The following is a 19,005-nucleotide window of genomic DNA, read 5'->3' on the forward strand; positions in this document are numbered from 1 at the left end:
CATTGAGAATCACAGACGTTCAGAGTCCCGGGCAGGACAACCCCTGGGCGGTCCCTCTAGGCATCTGTCTTTTCTTATGCCACTATTTTATGCTTTGGATAAAATCTTGAGGTTCTACAGGTCCATTTTCCCAGAAATTCTGACCTAGTTATTGAAACATGTATTCATTCCTTCAACCACATCTCCTGAGCACTCCTCCGGCACTGAGAACACAGTTGAGCATGCATATCTATGACAAACAGCCCTCTCCATGGAGAAGCTCAGGCACTTGGTGTCCAGGGGCAGGACATGTGAACAGATATTAACAATGCAAAGTGACAAAACGTGTGCTAGTTGTGCTTAACAAGGGCCGTGGGAACTCCAAGGAGAAAGGAACTCTCCTGGGGAGGAGTTGTTACAATCTTGGAAGGCTTCTCAAAGGAGTGGAGCCAGGTCTGGAAAGAAGAAAGTGTAATCAGACTGCCAGACCAAGAAAAGGCAATCTAACTAAAACAAAAACAAAAACAAAAAACTAGTCAGAGGAAAGACACCCAGGTCTTAAAGGGCACAGGTGTGGCTGGAATGCAAAGGCTGGGCCTGGGGCTGGGCCTGAGGGGTTGGGCAGGTAGGTGGGTCTGCCTCCCAAAGTTTCCTGGCTTCACCTGTGGGTGATGGGAAACACCATAGAACATCTGAGATGGATCTTTGCTCCCCTGCCCCAAGATTTCCCCCACCCACCTGTCCGGAGGCTTTACGTTCCCCCATGAACAATCCTCTAGAAGTGGGTAGGACTGTGTTACTTTGGGTTGGTTAAGTCAGCAGGTGTTCCGTGGTGCTCCAGCTTTCTGCTCCTTCCACACTCCTCGGGCTTTCCACCTGTCACCTCTATTTAGGGAACTGCCACATTTGCCGGATGATCAAACCTCTTAGCTGTGTCCGGAATTCCCGATTGCCAGTGGGACATTTATGGCTGAGAGATAGTGTATCTTTGTTGTTAAGAACAAGGGCTCTGGAGTCGGAGTTTGTAATCCAGTTCCACTTCTCACTACCTACGCGCCCTGAACTTTTCTTTGCCTCCATTCCTTAATCTGTAAAATGGGACTAGGAAAGTACCAAATTCAGAGGGCGATGGTGGGGAGAAAATGAGCTCATCCACCTCGATCCACACCAGTGCCTGGCACACACTATGCACAATAAAATTTGCTATAATTCCTATCTCCTTTCAGAAGTCCTGCTCTCACTTCAAACTCACGTGTCAAAACGAAGACCTGAGTCTGTGGTGCTGGCCTGGTTCTGCCATTAAGAAGCTCTGGAAGCTTATTTAGCAGACAAGAAAATGAAGCCCAGGGTGGTGAAGTGACTTACTCAAGGTCACACAGCAAAGCCAGAGGGAAAGCTGGGGCTCAGGACTCTCGGTCACTTGCCGTGTGCCTCCTCACACCAGCTCTGCCCCGTGGGAAAGTTTCAGGCACCTGCAGAGCAGAACAGTACCAAAATCATCTGGGCCACTTATTAAAAATGGGGATTCCTGGGCCCCCCTATAGGATTCTGGTTCAATAAATCTAGGGTAGAGCCCTAAATTAGCGCTTTAACAAGCCTACCTCTGCCCCTCCCCGCAGCCGGGTGATTCTGATTCAGGCCATGCCCTTTGAAAAATGCCTCTCAAGAGCCAGTCTCCCTCATGTGCCTCCACATAAGGATGAAATCCTGAGCAGGACTGGTAAGACCCTGTGGCCGGCCCAGGACTGCACTTTCCGGGAAACACCCCTGCTGGTGCCGTCCCTGGGCATGGCTACAGTCCCTTAGTGGTATCCTAGGAATTCGGTGACATTCTTTCCTACCCTCCTCCTGAAAAGGAATGCCACTCTTTCAGACAAAGATGCACCTGTACCCCTACAAAATCAGCAGGATTATCATTCCACTGGCCATTGTTTACTGCAGTGGGAACTCTGGAAGCTAGAGGGATTGTGGGTAATGTTACTCATAGCACCTGCTGCCTCCTCCAGGGGTGACCTCATCAGAGCCTCATGCCTGATAACACTGCCTCAGAAGCTTCTGTCCTTCCCTTCCTACACAGGCGACTGTGTGGCCCCATGTCTCTGCCTCTCCCTAATCCCCATCCTCAGACCCCTTCCAGAAGAGGGACATCAAAGCAGAGCAACCTGTTTGAAGAAAGAACAAATATTTGGGGGGCAGTGTAGAGACAGTGGTAAGAACGACAGTTATTGCTTAGTAAAGGGCTCTGGCTACAGATGACTATCTGCTAGGAAAAGAGAAGGCAGCCCCCAAAATAGTTAAGTGGTCAGATCTGAGATATCATAAAAAAAAAAAAAAAAAAAAGGTGATGGTCATCCAGCTTGGGGAGGATTTCACTTTGGAGAGTTTTAAGAGCTCTGTTTATTTCTCAGCTTTTGACTTTCTCTTGCTCAGAACTTGTACCAAGGCCTGTGCTCATTCATTTCCATTTCTGAATTATCACCAGGACACAGAGATAACAGAGTCTGCTGATCGGAGTATGGCTGTGGGGACTAAGAAATACCATGATAACCGTCCTTCAGCAATCTGCAGTTGGCCTTTGTCGGCAGTGTGGCCTGCAGTGGGGGGTGGGGAGGGGGGGTGGAGGCGGTGCATAACCTCCAGGCCACACAGAGCAGGTTCTAATCTCAGATCTGCTGGTCACTGGCTGTGGGGCCTTAGACAGGTTGTTTAACTCTCTGCGTCTCAATTTTCCTATCTGTAAAACGGGGATACTCCTACTAAATCGACAAGACTTTGTGCTGATCTAAAAACACAGTGAAAGTGATTATTGCCATTATTGAACCAAAGAAAAGGAATCACTTTCAGGCTAGAAGAGAAGGAGATAAAACATATTTGACCAACCTAGTACAAAGCAATAAAGCAGAAAAAAAGAGAAAGATACATATAATTAGAAAACAAAGTGGTATAAACCAGTCAAATATGTCAGTAATCATGACAAATATAAACATGAAACGCATCTGCTATAGGACAAATTTTCAGATTGGATTTAATTTTTTTCCATTCATTAACTCATTCAAGAAAGAATTACTGAGTACCTACTATGTTCTAGGCACTCGTCTAGGCCTTGGAATCCAGCTAAAAGCTATTCACAAAAGACACATCTAAAACCAAAGACAGACAAGGGTCAAAAGCAAAAGATTAGAACAAAATATACCATGTAAGTATTCACTAAATCCAACTTAGCAATATTAATTTGAAACAAAATAGGCCTTAAAACAGAAACTTGGCAAAAAAGAAATTCTTGACAAAGGAAACAGTTCACGATGAAATAGAACCATCCTGAACCTATATGCATATTACAATATAGCCTCAAAATACATAAAGCAAAACCCTACAGCATTATAAAGAGATATGGACAAGCCACAATCATAGTGGTGGATTTTAATCACTTCTCCCAGAAAGTGTTCAGACAAAAAAATTGGGAAGGATATAGAAGATTTGAACAGTTATTTATGGACCCTTGTGTCTCATCAATAGCTTTTCAAGTACATACTTACAGGAATCAGTCCTATACCCTAGGCCACAAAGGAAATATCAAAAGGCACCAAAGAGCTGGTGTTATACAGGTCACATTCTCTGATGTCAGTGCCATAAAATTGTAAGTCAATAACTGAACCATTTCCACACAAAACCCACGTGTTAAGAAAATTTCTAGGGCGCCTGGGTGGCTCAGTTGGTTAAGCGACTGCCTTCGGCTCAGGTCATGATCCTGGAGTCCCAGGATCGAGTCCCGCATCAGGCTCCCTGCTCAGCGGGGAGCCTGCTTCTCCCTCTGACCCTCCCCCCTCTCATGTGCTCTCTCATTCTCTCTCTCTCAAATAAATAAATAAAATCTTTAAAAAAAAAATTTCTAAATATACTTCTAAATAACTAATGGGTCACAGAAAGAATACTCACGGAATTATAAAAGATTTTATAACTGAATGATGACAAAATATGATACAGCACAGAGCAACATAAATATGGTTACTGCCCCGTGGATGTGTTCATAGCACAAGGGCATTTCAAGAGAGTGGACTTAAGGCAGCAGATGGGTGTCCTGGAAACCAGGGCAGGTGGACAGAAGGAGAGGTACCGTCGTGCTGGACGAGATTATTTCTCAGTACTTTTTATTCCTTCCTGCTCTTGCTTCTGTTTTTTGTTTCTGTCCGGAATGCCCTTCTTCCCCCTGCTTACCCTCCAACCGGCCTTTCCACCCCAAACCTCATCTGGTGAATTCTTTTTCGTACTTGAAGACCCAGTTCAATGATCATTGTCAGTTGTCACGGACTCAGCTTACCCTTGGCTCCCAAAGCATTTCTTTTTTAGGGCACTGTGTACATGTTTCTCCTTTACTCGCTGTAAACTCTAGAGAGCAAGGGCTGTATTCTGATTATCTTCCCCTACGAAGAGCCACGCTCAGTGGGCGCTCAGTAAGTCTTTGTGGAGAGCCCCTTAGGATCTTCATCTCTACCCTTAATGTCTTTAATTAGCTGGGGCATTTCGGACTGTGGCCTGCCTGCCACAGCGGGAGGGAAGACCTCCACCCTGGTTTCCAGAGGTGTTCCACAAAATCTCTCACCCTTTCCATGCCAGAGAGAGCCAGAAAGCCACATTCCTACCAGGGAATGGCCCTCACAGCTAAAATGCAATGCCCCCTACCCATCCCAAAAGAGAACACTTGAAATCAGAGCCCAGGATGTTTAGCAGATTTCATATTCTAATTTGCCCCCTGGAAGTCTGTAAATTTGGACATTTGGCCTGAATCCCGTCTAGAAACTGGTGCTCACCTGCTTTTGCGGAAAGAAGTAAGATTTCACTCTAGGCAAGGGAACACCTCATTAAGGACTGTCATTTCTCTTCCCAGGGAGCCGTTTGCCTGATATAAACTGGGTCTGAAAATGCAAATTCCTTCTTGGGGAATGAGTATGGCAGCTGATGTTGCAACATCGCTTAGAATAATTTGAGAGCAATTCTTTTATTACTACTATCATCATCATTACCATTATTTCAACCTAGCAATTAGGTTAATATGATTTAGTCAGCATTTTCAGCAAATTGCTATGGCGTCAAAGAGCGTGTGTGCATGCGTGCGCGTGTGCACATGCTCGTGCATGTTTGTGTGTGTGTCTGTGTGTTTGGGATTACTATCCAGTTTTAGGGGTTAATGCTTTAAGCACAAATATGTGCCCCAAGCTGAAACCTGATGAGTGAGAGGGAGCCATGGAGAAGGAAGGGCTCCTAACCATACTTTTCCTTATTAATATGAAGGTAATCAATTTGACTGCCTAATAAAATATAACCTTTATTATATAACCTGGTCTGTGAGGCCACAGTAGATCACACGTGTACACATCAGCATCTCAGCCTCTCCCGTGCATCCTGGCATTCTCCATGGCTGAGCACTGTGGCAACCCCAAAGAAGGCTAAGATGATCTTGACTTGAGCAAATGGAAGCCGCACTTGTGTTGTATCCACAAATGGATACAAACTTGTGGTTTGTATCCCTCAGGAGCCCTCGCTTGATTTATTACCGCATCCCCAATTACCCAGTGCTTTACCACACCTGGTAAAGCAGGGAGGGCATGAATAGTGCATATAGTTCTACTCTCTAAAAACCTTTGCTAACATTTAGCACTATCTCTTGCGTCCTTCTTTTATGCATATTTTATTCTACATGGTAATGATCATCCTGAGATGATCCTGAGATAGATCCCTCCCATGGAGAGCCAGGGAGCATCACTGAAAAAGTTGGAGTGTTAGAATTAGCGAGACCTGAGCGTGCATCCTAGCTGTGTGACCTTGCAGAAGTTGCTAAACCTCTCTGAGTCTGTTTGCTCACCCACAAAATGGGCGCTATAACCATCTCCCCTAGTAGTGTGGTTATGAGTGTTAAACAGGATAAAGTTCCCGTGTCCCTGAATGCACATGCGTGTAGGCACTCAGTAAAGAGTAGCTATTTCGTTGTGATGGTCATTCTGTTCTCCTTAATTCACGTCATCTTGTTTCCTAGCTCCCCCAGTGCCTGGCTCAGTGCCTGCCCCAGAGCTCCCATGGCACTTGCTGGCCAGGGCCTTACAGAACCTCCGCGGCTAAAGGGACTGTCCTGAAGACATCCAGGAGGAGGCACCCCACCCCTGGGGAATCTCTCTCCTCTCTCCCCCTGGCCCTGGGCAGTAATTTGAGATGTCAGGCTGGACATTTCTCTTAAAGGACAATGATGTGTTTTCAGCCCTGCCGGGCAGCACCATGCAATGTCCCCCTCCTGGGGACTCCTTGTCGATCCTCAGTAGGCACTCACGTGACAGGCCTCTACACCCCATTATGCCTTACCTTTTTAGAGACTGTGGCTCGAACTGAAAGACCTGGGACTGTCACTGCGATGGCATTGTCCCTGTCCACAGAGTGGACATAAAAGATACATAAATAATCTTGTCGATGGTTTAATCTCCCACCCTTAAGCTTACTTTTTAAAACTTGGAAATAATACAGAGGGAGAAAATAGAGGGGAGAAACTATAGTTCTACTCTCTAAAAACCTTTGCTAGCATTTAGCACTATCTCTTGCGTCCTTCCTTTATGAATATTTTATTCTACATGGTAATGATCATCCTGAGTATTTAATAGCCATGTGTATATGCCCTGCTTCTTCCATTCAATTTTACAGAGTAAGTTTCATTTGAATAGTCATATAATATTCCATAAAGAAGGACACATCATGATTTATTTATCCCCATCACTGGAACCCTAGCCGGCTGCCAAAACATTTGCTTACGGCATTCGTAAATCTGTAACTACTTGTAAATGGCACTATGAAATAAATCAAGCTTTTTCTGCTTTGGGAGTAATTTCAGGAATTATTTTCTAGAAGTGTAAGTATAAAGTTAAATGTTGTAAGGCTCCTGACATATATTACACTGATGGCCAAAAGAGTTACGTCAATGTATAAGCCCCCAAACTTCTGTTCCCCCCGCCCAAAATCCCAGTATCCTTAGCGGATGCCTCAATTAAGCAGCAGAACCCTGGCTCCTCTACCAATGTGACTCCCATACCGCTGAGTACCGGAGGTGACATTAGACTATACATGAACAAACTTTTTTAATGTAGTGGAAAAACTGTGACACATTAAAAAAAATATATGTTTCTACCAATGTTATTATTTAGGACCTGGCTAAAGTGTGTGTTTAAGTTTTGTTTTTTTTTTAAGTGTGTTGGGTCGAAGAAAAACTGCTGTGTAATAAGAGTTCAGGCTGTACACTTTTATTTTTTTAACAATTTTATTTATTTGACAGAGAGATAGCACACAAGCAGGGGGAGAGGCAGAGGCAGGAGAGGAAGAGGGAGGCTCCCTGCTGAGCAGGGAGCCCGATGTGGGGCTCGATCCCAGGACCTGGGATCATGACCTGAGCCGAAGGCAGACGCTTAACTGACTGAGCCCCCCAGGCGCCCCGATACAACTGATTTCATAGCGCCAAGGGGAGGAAGGGAAATGATGGGTGTGTCTAGTTCCGTGACCAGCACACTGACAGGCTCCACCAGAGGCCAGTAGTAGAAGCTGGGGGAGGAGGGGTGGAGGCATGTCCAGTGGTGACAGCAGGGAGAGAAGAAGAGGGGGCTATGATACGGTGCTGAGTAGTGGCAATCACAACTGGTGGTAGTTACCAGCCAGGTAATTCTCGACTCTCCTTCACACGCTCAGAGGATATCCTGCCTCACCCAACCTCTACCAGAAGAGTCCCAGCAAAAGGGAGGTGCATGGCAGTGCAATTCTGCAGACCCACTAACTTCCAAAGGCCTGGGACTGGTAAGAACTATTGAGACCCTATAATCCAACTGTACTAGGTTGAATAGTATGCCCCCCCCAAAACTCACATCCACCTGAACCTCAGAATGTGACCTTATTTAGCAATGAGGTCTTTGCAGATGTAATTAGTTAAGGATCTGGATGAGGGGTGGGCCCTAAATCCAAGGATGGCGTCCTTATGGGAAGAGGGGAGGACACACTGAGACACCCCAGGGAAGATGGCCATGTAGAGGTGAAAGCAGAGATTGGAGCTATGCCTACCACACCAAGGAATACCAGGAGCCACTGGGAGCTGGAAGACAAGGCAAGATTCTCCCCTAGAAACCTCAGAGGGAGCATGACCCTGCGGTCACCTTGATTTCAGACTCCCAACCTCCAAGCTATGAGAGAATAAATTCCTGTTGAGTTTAGCCACCTGGTTTCCAGCAACATGTTGCAGCAGCCACCTTGGGGAACGATACCCCAACCATCTGGATTTACACAGGAGGAAACCCAGTCCCAAGGAGGGACATCACCGTCCACCCACAGAAATGTCGCAGCAAGGCGGGAACCACAACAATGCCCTGACCACCCCCCCCCACCCCCAGGGCTCTTCCCTCGTTTTAGGGAATCCTCCAAGCCTCGGACTCGCGACTTTACTTCTAGGTTAGGACCAGAGAAGGGCCCGTTCTGACCCACTGGGCACCTGTCCTCCCCAGAGAGCACTCAGTGAAGGGGACCCGCTCCTCCTGAGAACGACTTCCGGCTCGCTTGCAGGTAAGAGCTCTGACTGGTTCATCATCCTGAGACTGGTGAGTGTGGGCGACCCACGTAGGAGAATGCAGTGCCCCAGGGTGGATGGCGCAGAGCTCCCTGGGATGCAACGTGGGGTCAAGGGACACGGCCTGCTGACCGTGATGGTGCCCAACAGGGAGGGAGCCAGCCTCAGCCTCCTCCTTCCGGTGCGGGATCCGGAGGGGCAAAGGGAAGTTAGCCTTGCCCTCTCAGAATCGGACCTGACTTAGATCATTTAACTTCTCACAGCAGCCCTGGGAGGTAGGTACTTTTATCAGCAACCCATTTCAGACATGAAGAAACTAAAGGTAAAAGAAGAAACAACTTCGGTGGGCCAGGATTTTTACCCAAATCTCTCTGACTCCACAGGCCACCGAGTTCTTCTGTTCTCATGTGTTGTGCTGTACTTTGCCATGAAATTAGCCTAATGAATTAAAAAAAAAAAAGTTAACTATAAACCTGGATTATCTCTTCACTGTAGTGTTTTAAATCAAATATATACTTTTCTTTGTTTGGGGATGGGAAGACTAACTCATAAAGTAACTGGTGAGCAATATAAAAATATATTAAATCACTAAACAGGGAGGACCTGAATGTTCTGTGTGGTATTCAGAAAGAAAAGAAGTAGATTATGCTAAGCGAAATAAATCAATCAGAGAAAGACAATTATCATATGATCTCGCTGATATGTGGAATTTGAGAAACAAGGCAGAGGATCATAGGGGAAGGGAGGGAAAAATGAAACAAGACGAAATCAGAGAGGGAGACAAACCATAAGAGACTCTTAATCTCAGTAAACAAACTGAGGGCTGCTGGCTGGAGTGGAGGGGGGTGGGAGGGATGGGGTGGCTGGGTGATGGACATTGGGGAGGGTAAATACTATGGTGAGCGCTGTGATTTGTGTAAGACTGATGAATCACAGACCTGTACCCCTGAAACAAATAGTACATTGTATGTTAATTTAAAAAAAAAAGAAGAGGTAGAGAAAAGATGAAATAAGACATAGGCTGTGGGCACCAGAATGGACCTCAGTGGTCAGCAAGCTCACCGCCCCCCTCCCTGTATACGGAAGGCCCAAGAGGGCAAGTGAGTTGAGAGCCATGAAAGCCATGAGCCAAGACAGCGCTTCAACCTCACCTTCCACCATACACATACCATGCCCTCATTACGTGGAGCGGCCTGTCCAGGCTTTGGGTTTTGCTCATGCTGTTCCCTCTGCTTGAAGTGACTGGAAAGGGGGTGCCTGGGTGGCTCAGTCGGTTAAGCATCTCACTTTGGCTCAGGTCATGATCCCAGGGTCCTGGGATGGAGCCCTGTGCCAGGCTCCCTGCTCAGCGGGGAGTTTGCTTCTCCCTCTCCCTCTGCCTCTCCGCCCCCCCACCCCCACTCTGCTCTCTCGCTCTCTCTCAAATAAGTAAATAAAAACCTAAAAAAAAAAAGAAAAAGAAAAAGAAATGACCGGAAAGAACAAGCGCTAAGGCTACTCCCAGTGCTGTACCCACCTCTAATTTCATCTCTGAAACGACCTCCTCGATAGGTACTCTTACTGGCCTCAGTTGACAGCTGTGGGAGATGGAGGCACAGAGCAGATAAGTAGCCTACCTAAAACTTCACAGCTAATAAGGAGCAGAGCAGGAATTCCAACCCAAGGAATCCGATCCAAGCCCTTGCTCTTTTCTGTTGAATTCTACTTTCTAGAATGCCCTAGCCACTTCCTCCCAGCCTCTGTTCAGTTCATTCCTTTGGATATCTCAAAGACCTATATAGCTCAAGGGTGCTCAAATTTTTCTGTACAAAGACTTCGTGTCAGAGGAGAAGGATTAGGTACTCCCGGGGTCTGGAGCCATCGCCTGGAGGAGCCTGTCATGGAGGAAAAATCTCTTTGCAGTCTTCTGTTTTCATTTAAAAACTCATCCCAGTGTTGTACTCTTCTATAGAGTATTTGCATGCGTGTTTCTTTTTTTTTTTTTTAAGATTTTTATTTATTTATTTGACAGAGAGAGACACAGCGAGAGAGGGAACACAAGCAGGGGGAGTGGGAGAGGGAGAAGCAGGCTTCCCGCTGAGCAGGGAGCCCGATGCGGGGCTCGATCCCAGGACCCTGGGATCATGACCTGAGCCGAAGGCAGACGCTTAACGACTGAGCCACCCAGGCACCCCTGCATGCGTGTTTCATTGTTAGAACAGTGTTTTTGGTTACTTACCACTGAGTAAGCTGATGCTCTAGAGAGAGGCACCAGGTTTATCCTCTGACTTTACCCAGCCTGCCACACAAGCCCCACACCCTCCAGGAATATGAAGTCCCCCTTAGCCCCAGCACCGCTTCCCCAGGCAAACCTGCCCTAAGTCTGCTCCCCCAGGCTGAGCTAGGGCCCGTGCTCACCGAGCACTCAACACACACCTCTCATTTCCAGAACCAACTGTCAACTCTCCCTTCTCCTAAGATAGTGACTCAGTCCTTCCTTGAGTAATTAAGGCAGCTTCCATTAGGAGCTGTTAGTTCTAAAAGGCGCCAGGCAGGGCGGGCAAGAGGCCAAGTGCAGCCCTGCAAAATGACGTGGCATCCTGAGGAAGGTGGAGGAGTGCCATGCCTGTTGAGGACATGTGGCCTTTCTCAGTGAAGAGCTGCGAAAGGTTTACCAACCAGCTCTGGGTGGGGGGGAGGGGAGCTCCGGTGGGGGACGTTTGCCAATTTCCATGGTGTCAATATTCCCACCGTGGCTGACTTCGAGCTCCCAGTGTGATGTCACTAAATGTGGAGTTGGATGGTGATGTGCTGCAGTAGCAAACACACCGTACCCGCCACACCGAGGCAAGAGATGGAAATAACTTCAAGACCGTGGGTAATAGTAGAGTAAAACCATTAGAAAGTACTGCGTTTTTAGTATTTATGAAATTGGTTTCTCATATGATATATTTGCTTGTGTTTATATAATTTACTACTTCAGAATGGCAATGTTTAACAGCCGGCTTGCAAAATTCCTAAAAATGTATCAACCAGCTCTTGGTCGGCTAGGATGGGCTACCTCCAGCGCAACCACTAAGCGGTTGGATTTGTCTTGCGTGGTTTAGACAATGCTATCTCCCAAAATTAGTGACTGTCTTGGGGAGAAATGTATATTCATAATTTAATAGCTCTACTAGATCATGGAGCCCATATGTTTGCAGCTCACACTAATGGGAATGTTGAAAAGAAATCCAAAGAGAAAGATCCTTATCCACTGCTGCCCATGGGCTGCAGGGCTTGGAACTTCTCTCTCCTTGGTCCTGGCTGGTCCCTAGGATTTGAGTGGCCCTGAGACGGTTTGAAGAAGGGAGGATGGCTGAATGGGAAAAATTCGAGAGTGAATGTCCCAAGGCAGGGGTATCAGAAGGATAGAAGTTAGAAACTTCAAGTAAAGAGGGAAAGAGGATTCCCAAAGAAGTTGGGTAGAGATCTGAAGACCTGGACTTGCCAAGATATGGGAGAAACTCAGGGTTTGGTGAAATAGGTCAGGTGTAAAGGGACCCCTGCTTACAATTGACTTAGTTGTAAGTGCCTTTCCTTTAAGATTAAGGGGAAAGTTTAAATTAATAAGAAATTTGGTTTTTCTCCCTCTATGTCAGAATAGGGGAAGAACCCTTCAGTACCCACAATCGTTGGAACCCTTCAGTAGAGAATTCAGCTCATGCCTGTTCAGCGTGATGTGGCTATTTTAGGAAGCCCAACAAGATGGGGTAGCAAAGGAATACTCATCTAGTCACTGGCCTCAGAGAAGAGGGACCATTAGCTTCTCAAGTGTCCAGTGGGTGACTTGGGGTTCACAGAGGCAGACCCACAATACCAGGGGAGGCCCTGAGAGGACAGACAGATAACCCAACCTTCTGCTCACTCCTGTAGATGAGTGGATGCTGCCTTCTGAAGAAGGATGGGCGGGGCGGGGGGGGGCACGTCTTCGTAGTTTCCCTGACTCTCCCCAGCACATGATACACCATTGTTGCTTTCCTCGTCTGCTTCCTCTCTTAGATCCTACACTCTTTGAAGGGAAGAGAAGATGTCATTCCTAGCACAGGCTTGGTATGCAGTAGGTACCCAATACACGTTTGAGGATATGAATGTGATTCCAGAAGGAGGTGCCTTCGGTCTCCTCATGAGAAGAAAACCCAGAGCAGCTGGACTGGAACCAGCTGTGAGGCAGCAATGAGCAAGTGAGAGATGCTGGCCCAGGAGCTCAGAACAAAATGTGCTAGTCAATGAACAAAAGTCATGGTAGGCCCCTAAGGAGCTCAAGGCCCTGAACTTGGTACTGGGAGAAGACAGAGAAGGAGGGAGTCAATCCTGGCCTTCAGGGAGTTTCTTCAGGATACCTGAGGGGGTCAAACCTGTCCAAGGTGAGTTCATGGGCATCTCTGTGAGGTTGGGTGACACCTAACATCTCGGGAGCAGGACAAGGATTCTGCCCAGGTTTCTAGCTCCTTCGCCAGTACTGGCCACTTTCCTCCTCTCCGGGCCAGGCCGAAGTGCCGAAGAGGGCTGGCAGGGTCCCCTCCAACTGAGGAGACTTTTCAAACATGTGGGATTGTCATGGGGCCCTACAGGGGTGGCGAAGGTAGCTGGAGGGGAGAAGGGAGGAGAGGGGAAACCAGGGGCGGGCAAAGATAAGTTATACATGGGGCAACGCACTGAGGGTCTGGATGGTGCCACGGGTTAGGCAGGAGAACAAGGTGGGCCAACGCTGGAGAGGCAGCTTGGGGCTTGGGAGCCCAGAGCCTTGAGTGTCCCGCTTAGAATACGGCACTTCACAAACCAGTTTCTTCATACAGTTCGGGGGATGAGAGAGTTAGCATTTATTCGTGTCATTATTTAATTAATGTCTGTCTCTCGCAGTGCGAGCCCCATGGGGGTGGGGTGGGGCGCTGTGCCTGGAGAAGTGCCAGGTATGGAGCAGGCACTTAGTAAGTGTTCATCTAATAAATGATGTGCTTTTCAGTTTGTTTTTTGTGTTAGATTCCAAGGCAGCCTCAGGAGCCAGGCAGGCGTAGCCAGGCTGTGCCAAGCCTTGCAGCAAGTCCTCCTCCAGTCCTCAGTAGCTCATTTGAAGCAAGATAACTAAAAAGCAGAATAAGTTCGGCACCCATGGTAGCAGTGTCTTCTAAGACCCTCATGGCCCAGTCATCGTGGGCACTGCTGGTGGCCAGCACCCAGCGGTCTGCACAGGGAAGGGCCAGGCCATGCTTCTCTAGGTCAATCTGGCTCTCCTGCTGGTTGGACCAGGACATTTGCCCACTTTGACACCTTTCTCTAAGTTCAGCACCCAATCCCCAAACAGGACCTCCCCTTTCCTGTTGCCTGAGGCCCCAGGAGAACGACTCTCCACCCCCTCCCTGCTCTACCCCTACAGGCCCAGTGTGCTCACCCTCTCAAGCTGGCAGACGCCCTGCCCCTGCTGGAAGGTCACCCCCAACCATGCCAGTTCCCTCCAGCTCCCTGGATTTTCCAGAGCTAGACTCAGAGTGGCCAAGTGAGTTGAAAAGAAAAAAAATACACATCCTCCCTCCATGCCCAGACTCCTCACACTTGAGCTGGGGAAGTGCCAACAAAAACAGCATGATGTCATCCCCACCCCACCCCACCCCCACTGATTCTGTTAATTCCTTTTCTGCCAAATATCGAGTCTTGGTTTTTATTTAAAAGTGATTTTATTGTCAGAGGCTGGTTAGAAGCTCTGAGGGCTATGTTGGGAAACCTGGTGGTGTCTTTGATGTGTAGAGTGCTACAGAGACCTCAGCCCCCTGAGCGCCAACAAGGAAAGAAATGGGATTTGCAGAAGGCTGGGAAGCCGGAGGAATGCTGTGTCAGACAGTGTGCTTTACCAACGGCCTCTGGTTTTGCATTTCGCAACCAGCTCACCTCTGCAAGGCAGCCTATGAGAGAGGATTTCTCAGCCTCTAAGGGGCCTGTGAGAGCACCACAGTCCTGCTCTGGACCACCTTTCCTGCCCCCATCATCATGAAGGAACAATCTTCCCTCTGTTGAGGTGCCCTGCCCACACTCACACTCCTATCACCAGGTATCCAAATCCCAACCCATTCCAGAAGGGCTGCCTTCAAGAGGTGAGGTGGACTTGAGGCCAGGAGGCACAGGTTTGAGGCTCAGCTTTGGGCAACTCTGGAAAAGCCACTTCACCTCTCTAGGCTTAGTACCTCATCTGTACAACAAAAATATGAATACCTGCCCTATACCACATATGACCACCCAAATGTCCAAATGAAATCATGTAGCTTCCAGAGCTCTACAAACTATGAAGAGCCTTGTACTAAGGCCAAGCATCATGGTGAGTTGGGTAAAGTGCCAAGAAGGGCTGGAGCAGCGAAGAAGCTGGAGGTGTGTGCAAGGGGGTGATTCCAGTGAAGGACCGTGGAATCTAGGACAGAAAGAAAGGGAAATGAAGCCAGGAGGACACTGATGGGTAGTGAGAAAGAACTGGGCCCAGTAGGTCTGGGTTCATGATGAGGACAAAGAATTGTTGTAGGAAGGCCAGAGGAAGCTGGAAGGACAGGAAATGATGGCCAGAGAGTGAGATGCTGAGTTTGGGATTTGGGAGGTATGCCCTTTTGGTGTTGGGGAGGGAGTGGGCAGCTGAGATATGAAAGTGTTCTTGGCAACAAGGTCCAGATTGGGATCCTAGACAAAAATCATCCTCAGGGATGATGAAGGCCCAGGAATGATGAGGGAGTTGGGGTGGAAGGGGCATCTAGGAGTCCAGAAGCCAAGGTGGTTGGTGATTGGGTAGGTTGACCAGGAGAACTGGAGAACATCAGGGAAGGGGAGGAAGCTGAATGGTATGAATCTAAAGGAGCAGGGGCTTTCACAAGATTAAGGGGAGTATAGGAGTGGCTTGGGGAACCAGGAAGATTTCAGACTGACACCCCGACTCTGAGGAAAGGATAGGGTAATAGCAGCCCCCACCTGAGAGGACAACAGGCTGAGAGAAGGGACTGTTCCAGAAAAAAAGGCAAAGGATACAGAGGATTTCCTGTCATGGAGCAATGAGAAGATGAGGGGGAACAAGCCAGGGACCCAGTCCAGTGAGATGAATAGAGTAGTGTGGGGATGGAGTCTGGGGGCCAGTGGGTACAGGAAGAGGCCTAGGTTACTGGCTGAGGCTGAGGAGAATGGGGATGGATAGGATGGATGTGATCCCTATGGTCACAGGGCGGGGGGGTGGGGGGTGAGGACGTGAAGCTGAGGGCTTCCCACAGCGGCTTGGCCACAGCGTGGGTCTGGGCAGACCAGCCTTGACTGAGCAGTTATCCAAGGGCACGTCCATGGACCTCACATGGTGGGTGGGGGATCTTCAGACAACTGCTCCAGTGGTGCCTGTGAGAAGGGACGATGGCCCCACAGGCTGGAGGGGTGGCCCAACCGGGGACTAGGTGAGTTCTGAGGTTCAGCCCACCTCTGCCGCTCTGTGACTCATGCTTCATGAGTTGTCCCAAGGACGGGCCCCAACTCTGGACTTGAGACTGTTGTCATTGCTCAGTTTCTAATTTCAGCTAGTGCAAGTGCCTTGACCACAAAATGCTGAGAAAGGAAGTGGGTACCCCGGCCTTCCCCAGAGGACTGAGCATAGCCGCCCAAAGCCCATCCCACAGGGAATCAGGAGGGGTCTGGACTGATGGAGAGGAGGGAACATACAGAAACCCCTTGTTCACAGGGCTCACAGGGGACTGTGGAATCAGAGATCTTAAAGCTAAAGGTGATACTGCTATTTCTGCTGCAAATGATGGCCACTACTACTTATAGGACACCTTCTGTATGCGAGGCATATTACATGGCATGGCTCATTTATTCTTCACACCAGCTTAGGGAGGTGGTATTCTCACCCTTGCTCTTACAGATGAGAAAATGGAGGTCCACAGAGATGAGGAACTGGCTAAGTGGTGGGGACTTAACCCCCACACCACATTGACCTGACTGCAAAAGACTTTCTTATCCAGGGATGAGAAAATTGCAGCTCCATCGTGGGATGTGGCCCATCCTAGGACACTCAGAAGGCCAGGGGCAGAGCAGAACTGACGCTCAGGTCTCCTGACTGCCATTCCACAGTTCTCTCCATCCCACCGTGTGGAGACCACTTAGAGTATCCATCTTTTTCCCTAGCCAAAGGACATTTTCCACCATTCACAAGTACTCTTATGTGAGGTGAGATGTGTGGTATCCAGCCTCCAAGAGAGCTCACAATGAATCTCGCCGTTAGGTATTCACCCTGTGTGTAGTCCCTCCCTGCCTACTGGGTAGCTAATAGGATGTTATAGAAATGACCGTGTGCTTTCTCTCAGGGAAGCCAGCCCCCATGTTGTGGGGACGCTCAAGCAACCTATGGAGAGGCCCATGTGGGGTAGAAGTGAAGGCATGTGTCAAAAACCAGCCCTGACTTGGTAGCCTTGTGAGCGAGCCACCCTGAAACCACATCATCATCCAGCCCCAGCCAAGCCTTCAGGTACTGCAGCCCCAACATCTTGACTTCATGGAAGACCCTGAGCCAAGAACCCATGTCTGGTATTTTCACCATAAGCATCTTCACTGCAAGCGTGTTTGCCGCATAACTAATTAGCTGTAAGGCAATTTTAACATAAAAGATAAAAACACAAAAACAAGGGAGGGACATTCATTAAAAAGGACATAATGAAACATGAAAAATGAATAACAAGATTTTTAAAACTGCAGTGTGAAATGCAAAATATTTGAAGACATTTAAAATGTGTATAGATTCACAGCAATTCTGTACCAAAAAAAAAAAAAAAAAAAAAAAAGGTTTTATATTGTGGATTTTATCTAAGCACTTGTCTTCATTGTCTTTCATTAAAAGAGATATTATACATCTTGTTTGCTTGTTGATTCATCTCCTTATTCAGCACACACCTTTTTTTTTTTTTTTTGCTAAAATTTCTGTCTTCATTAAGAGAGGTATCAGTTTCCAAATACTAGGATGTGTATTTGTCACTGAGCTTTGAGTTGCTTCGTGAAAGCCTCCCACTCTGGTGAGCTTGTCTGTTCACGTCTGTCACATGTCCATTGATAGACATCCTAAAGTTCCATGGGAAATGTAGGTTCAAAATTCTGGGCCACTGTATAAACCATGATGAGGGCTGAGATTTACATAATATAAAAACAGGAGTACTGTCATCATTGGGGAAATGAAACCAACTGTCCACCAGTGATGAAACAAACAAACTGTCAAAACAAACTGTCAACCAGTTTTTTTTTTCCTTCTACAGCAAACTTGCCTTACCACCAAGGAGCTGGAAGGCGAAAATTCTTGTGGCTTACAGAGAAATTGCCTAGAACTGCCCGAACAGCCACATTAAGCCATTCCTAGATTCCTGCCCTACAGAAACTGTGAGAGATAATAATTGTTTACTGCTTTGAGGCATCACACTTTGGGGTAATTGTTAAACAGCAACAGGTAACTAACACGGGCGGGCAGACCTCTACTGGCTCATGTGTCAGGATTTGATGAGATTCTCCTTGACATTTCTACTCTCTGTGTTGGGAAGTCCTTCATCTTGAGAGAGGTAGACAGAAGCCCTGGTGCCTCCCTGTCCTCTGTAGAGCTGGGAACAGAGACTGGACAGCCACGTCTGCCTCTCTGGCTCTCAGCTGTGCTAAGCAACAATGCTTTGACCATTTCTACCAAGGGTCAGCAAAGCGTTCCTTAAAAGGCCAGAGAAAGTCCATTTCAGCCCCGGTAAAGACTGTATGACTTTAGGCCTTGCAGGCCACATAGGATATTTGCTACAACTGTTCAATTCTGCCATTGTAGCACAAAAATAGCATTCAACAATATACACAAACAATCAGGTATTTTCTAATAAAGCTTTATTTATAAAAACTGGTGAGTGATCCACGGGCCATAGTGGGCCAATCCCTAGTTTACACAGAGGGAACAATACACGAAGGTCTTTGGTCAGACAGGCTTATGGGGCTGGAAGGACACTACCTATAGAGGGAAGGCCATTCCTCAACTGCCTTACCCTGGGCCCCACGAATGCCTTACCCTTGTCCCAGGAGGCCACATATATTTGGCATCTCTTACAAACACAACTACCTATGAAAAACACGGGAGCTCTCGGTTTGCTGAGAATCTGGGAACTTGTCACGGCTATTACTGAGTAAGTGTCCATACCTGCTGGTAGGTCCATTTCAGCCCCGGTAAAGACTAGATGCCTTCATTGGTTATTGCTTTCATACATATCACCTTCTTTCTTTCTCCCCTCTAATTATTGTTGTGTAGCAAATTACCCCACAACTCAATGGCTCACTCATGCGGCTAGCATGAGGCTGCTTGAATGTCCTCACAACATGGCAACTGGCTTACTCCACAGCCACCTATCCTGGAGACCAAGGAAGAAGCTTCAATGCCTCCATGACCACGCTCTGGAAGTCAC

General features: G+C 47.7%; 1 long non-coding RNA gene across 2 annotated transcripts in view; it reads left to right on the forward strand.

The window, feature by feature from the left end:
• The window catches only part of LOC115942069 (uncharacterized), an 88,323-nt gene extending 70,885 nt beyond the window's left edge, over window positions 1-17,438 (forward strand). The window contains exons 4-7 of one of the 2 annotated variants that reach the window (XR_014148673.1): window positions 7,696-7,800; window positions 8,446-8,556; window positions 12,581-12,945; window positions 16,897-17,438. This is a non-coding gene — a long non-coding RNA (uncharacterized LOC115942069). Of the gene's footprint in view, window positions 1-7,695; window positions 7,801-8,445; window positions 8,557-12,580; window positions 12,946-13,955; window positions 14,067-16,896 lie in introns of those variants that run through there. The other variant, XR_014148674.1, reaches the window with a different exon arrangement.
• The last annotated feature ends 1,567 nt before the right edge of the window (window positions 17,439-19,005 follow it).

Source organism: Leptonychotes weddellii, chromosome 9 (assembly GCF_054177405.1).
Source record: "Leptonychotes weddellii isolate Sample4059 chromosome 9, ASM5417740v2, whole genome shotgun sequence".
NCBI classification, from domain to species: domain Eukaryota; kingdom Metazoa; phylum Chordata; class Mammalia; order Carnivora; family Phocidae; genus Leptonychotes; species Leptonychotes weddellii.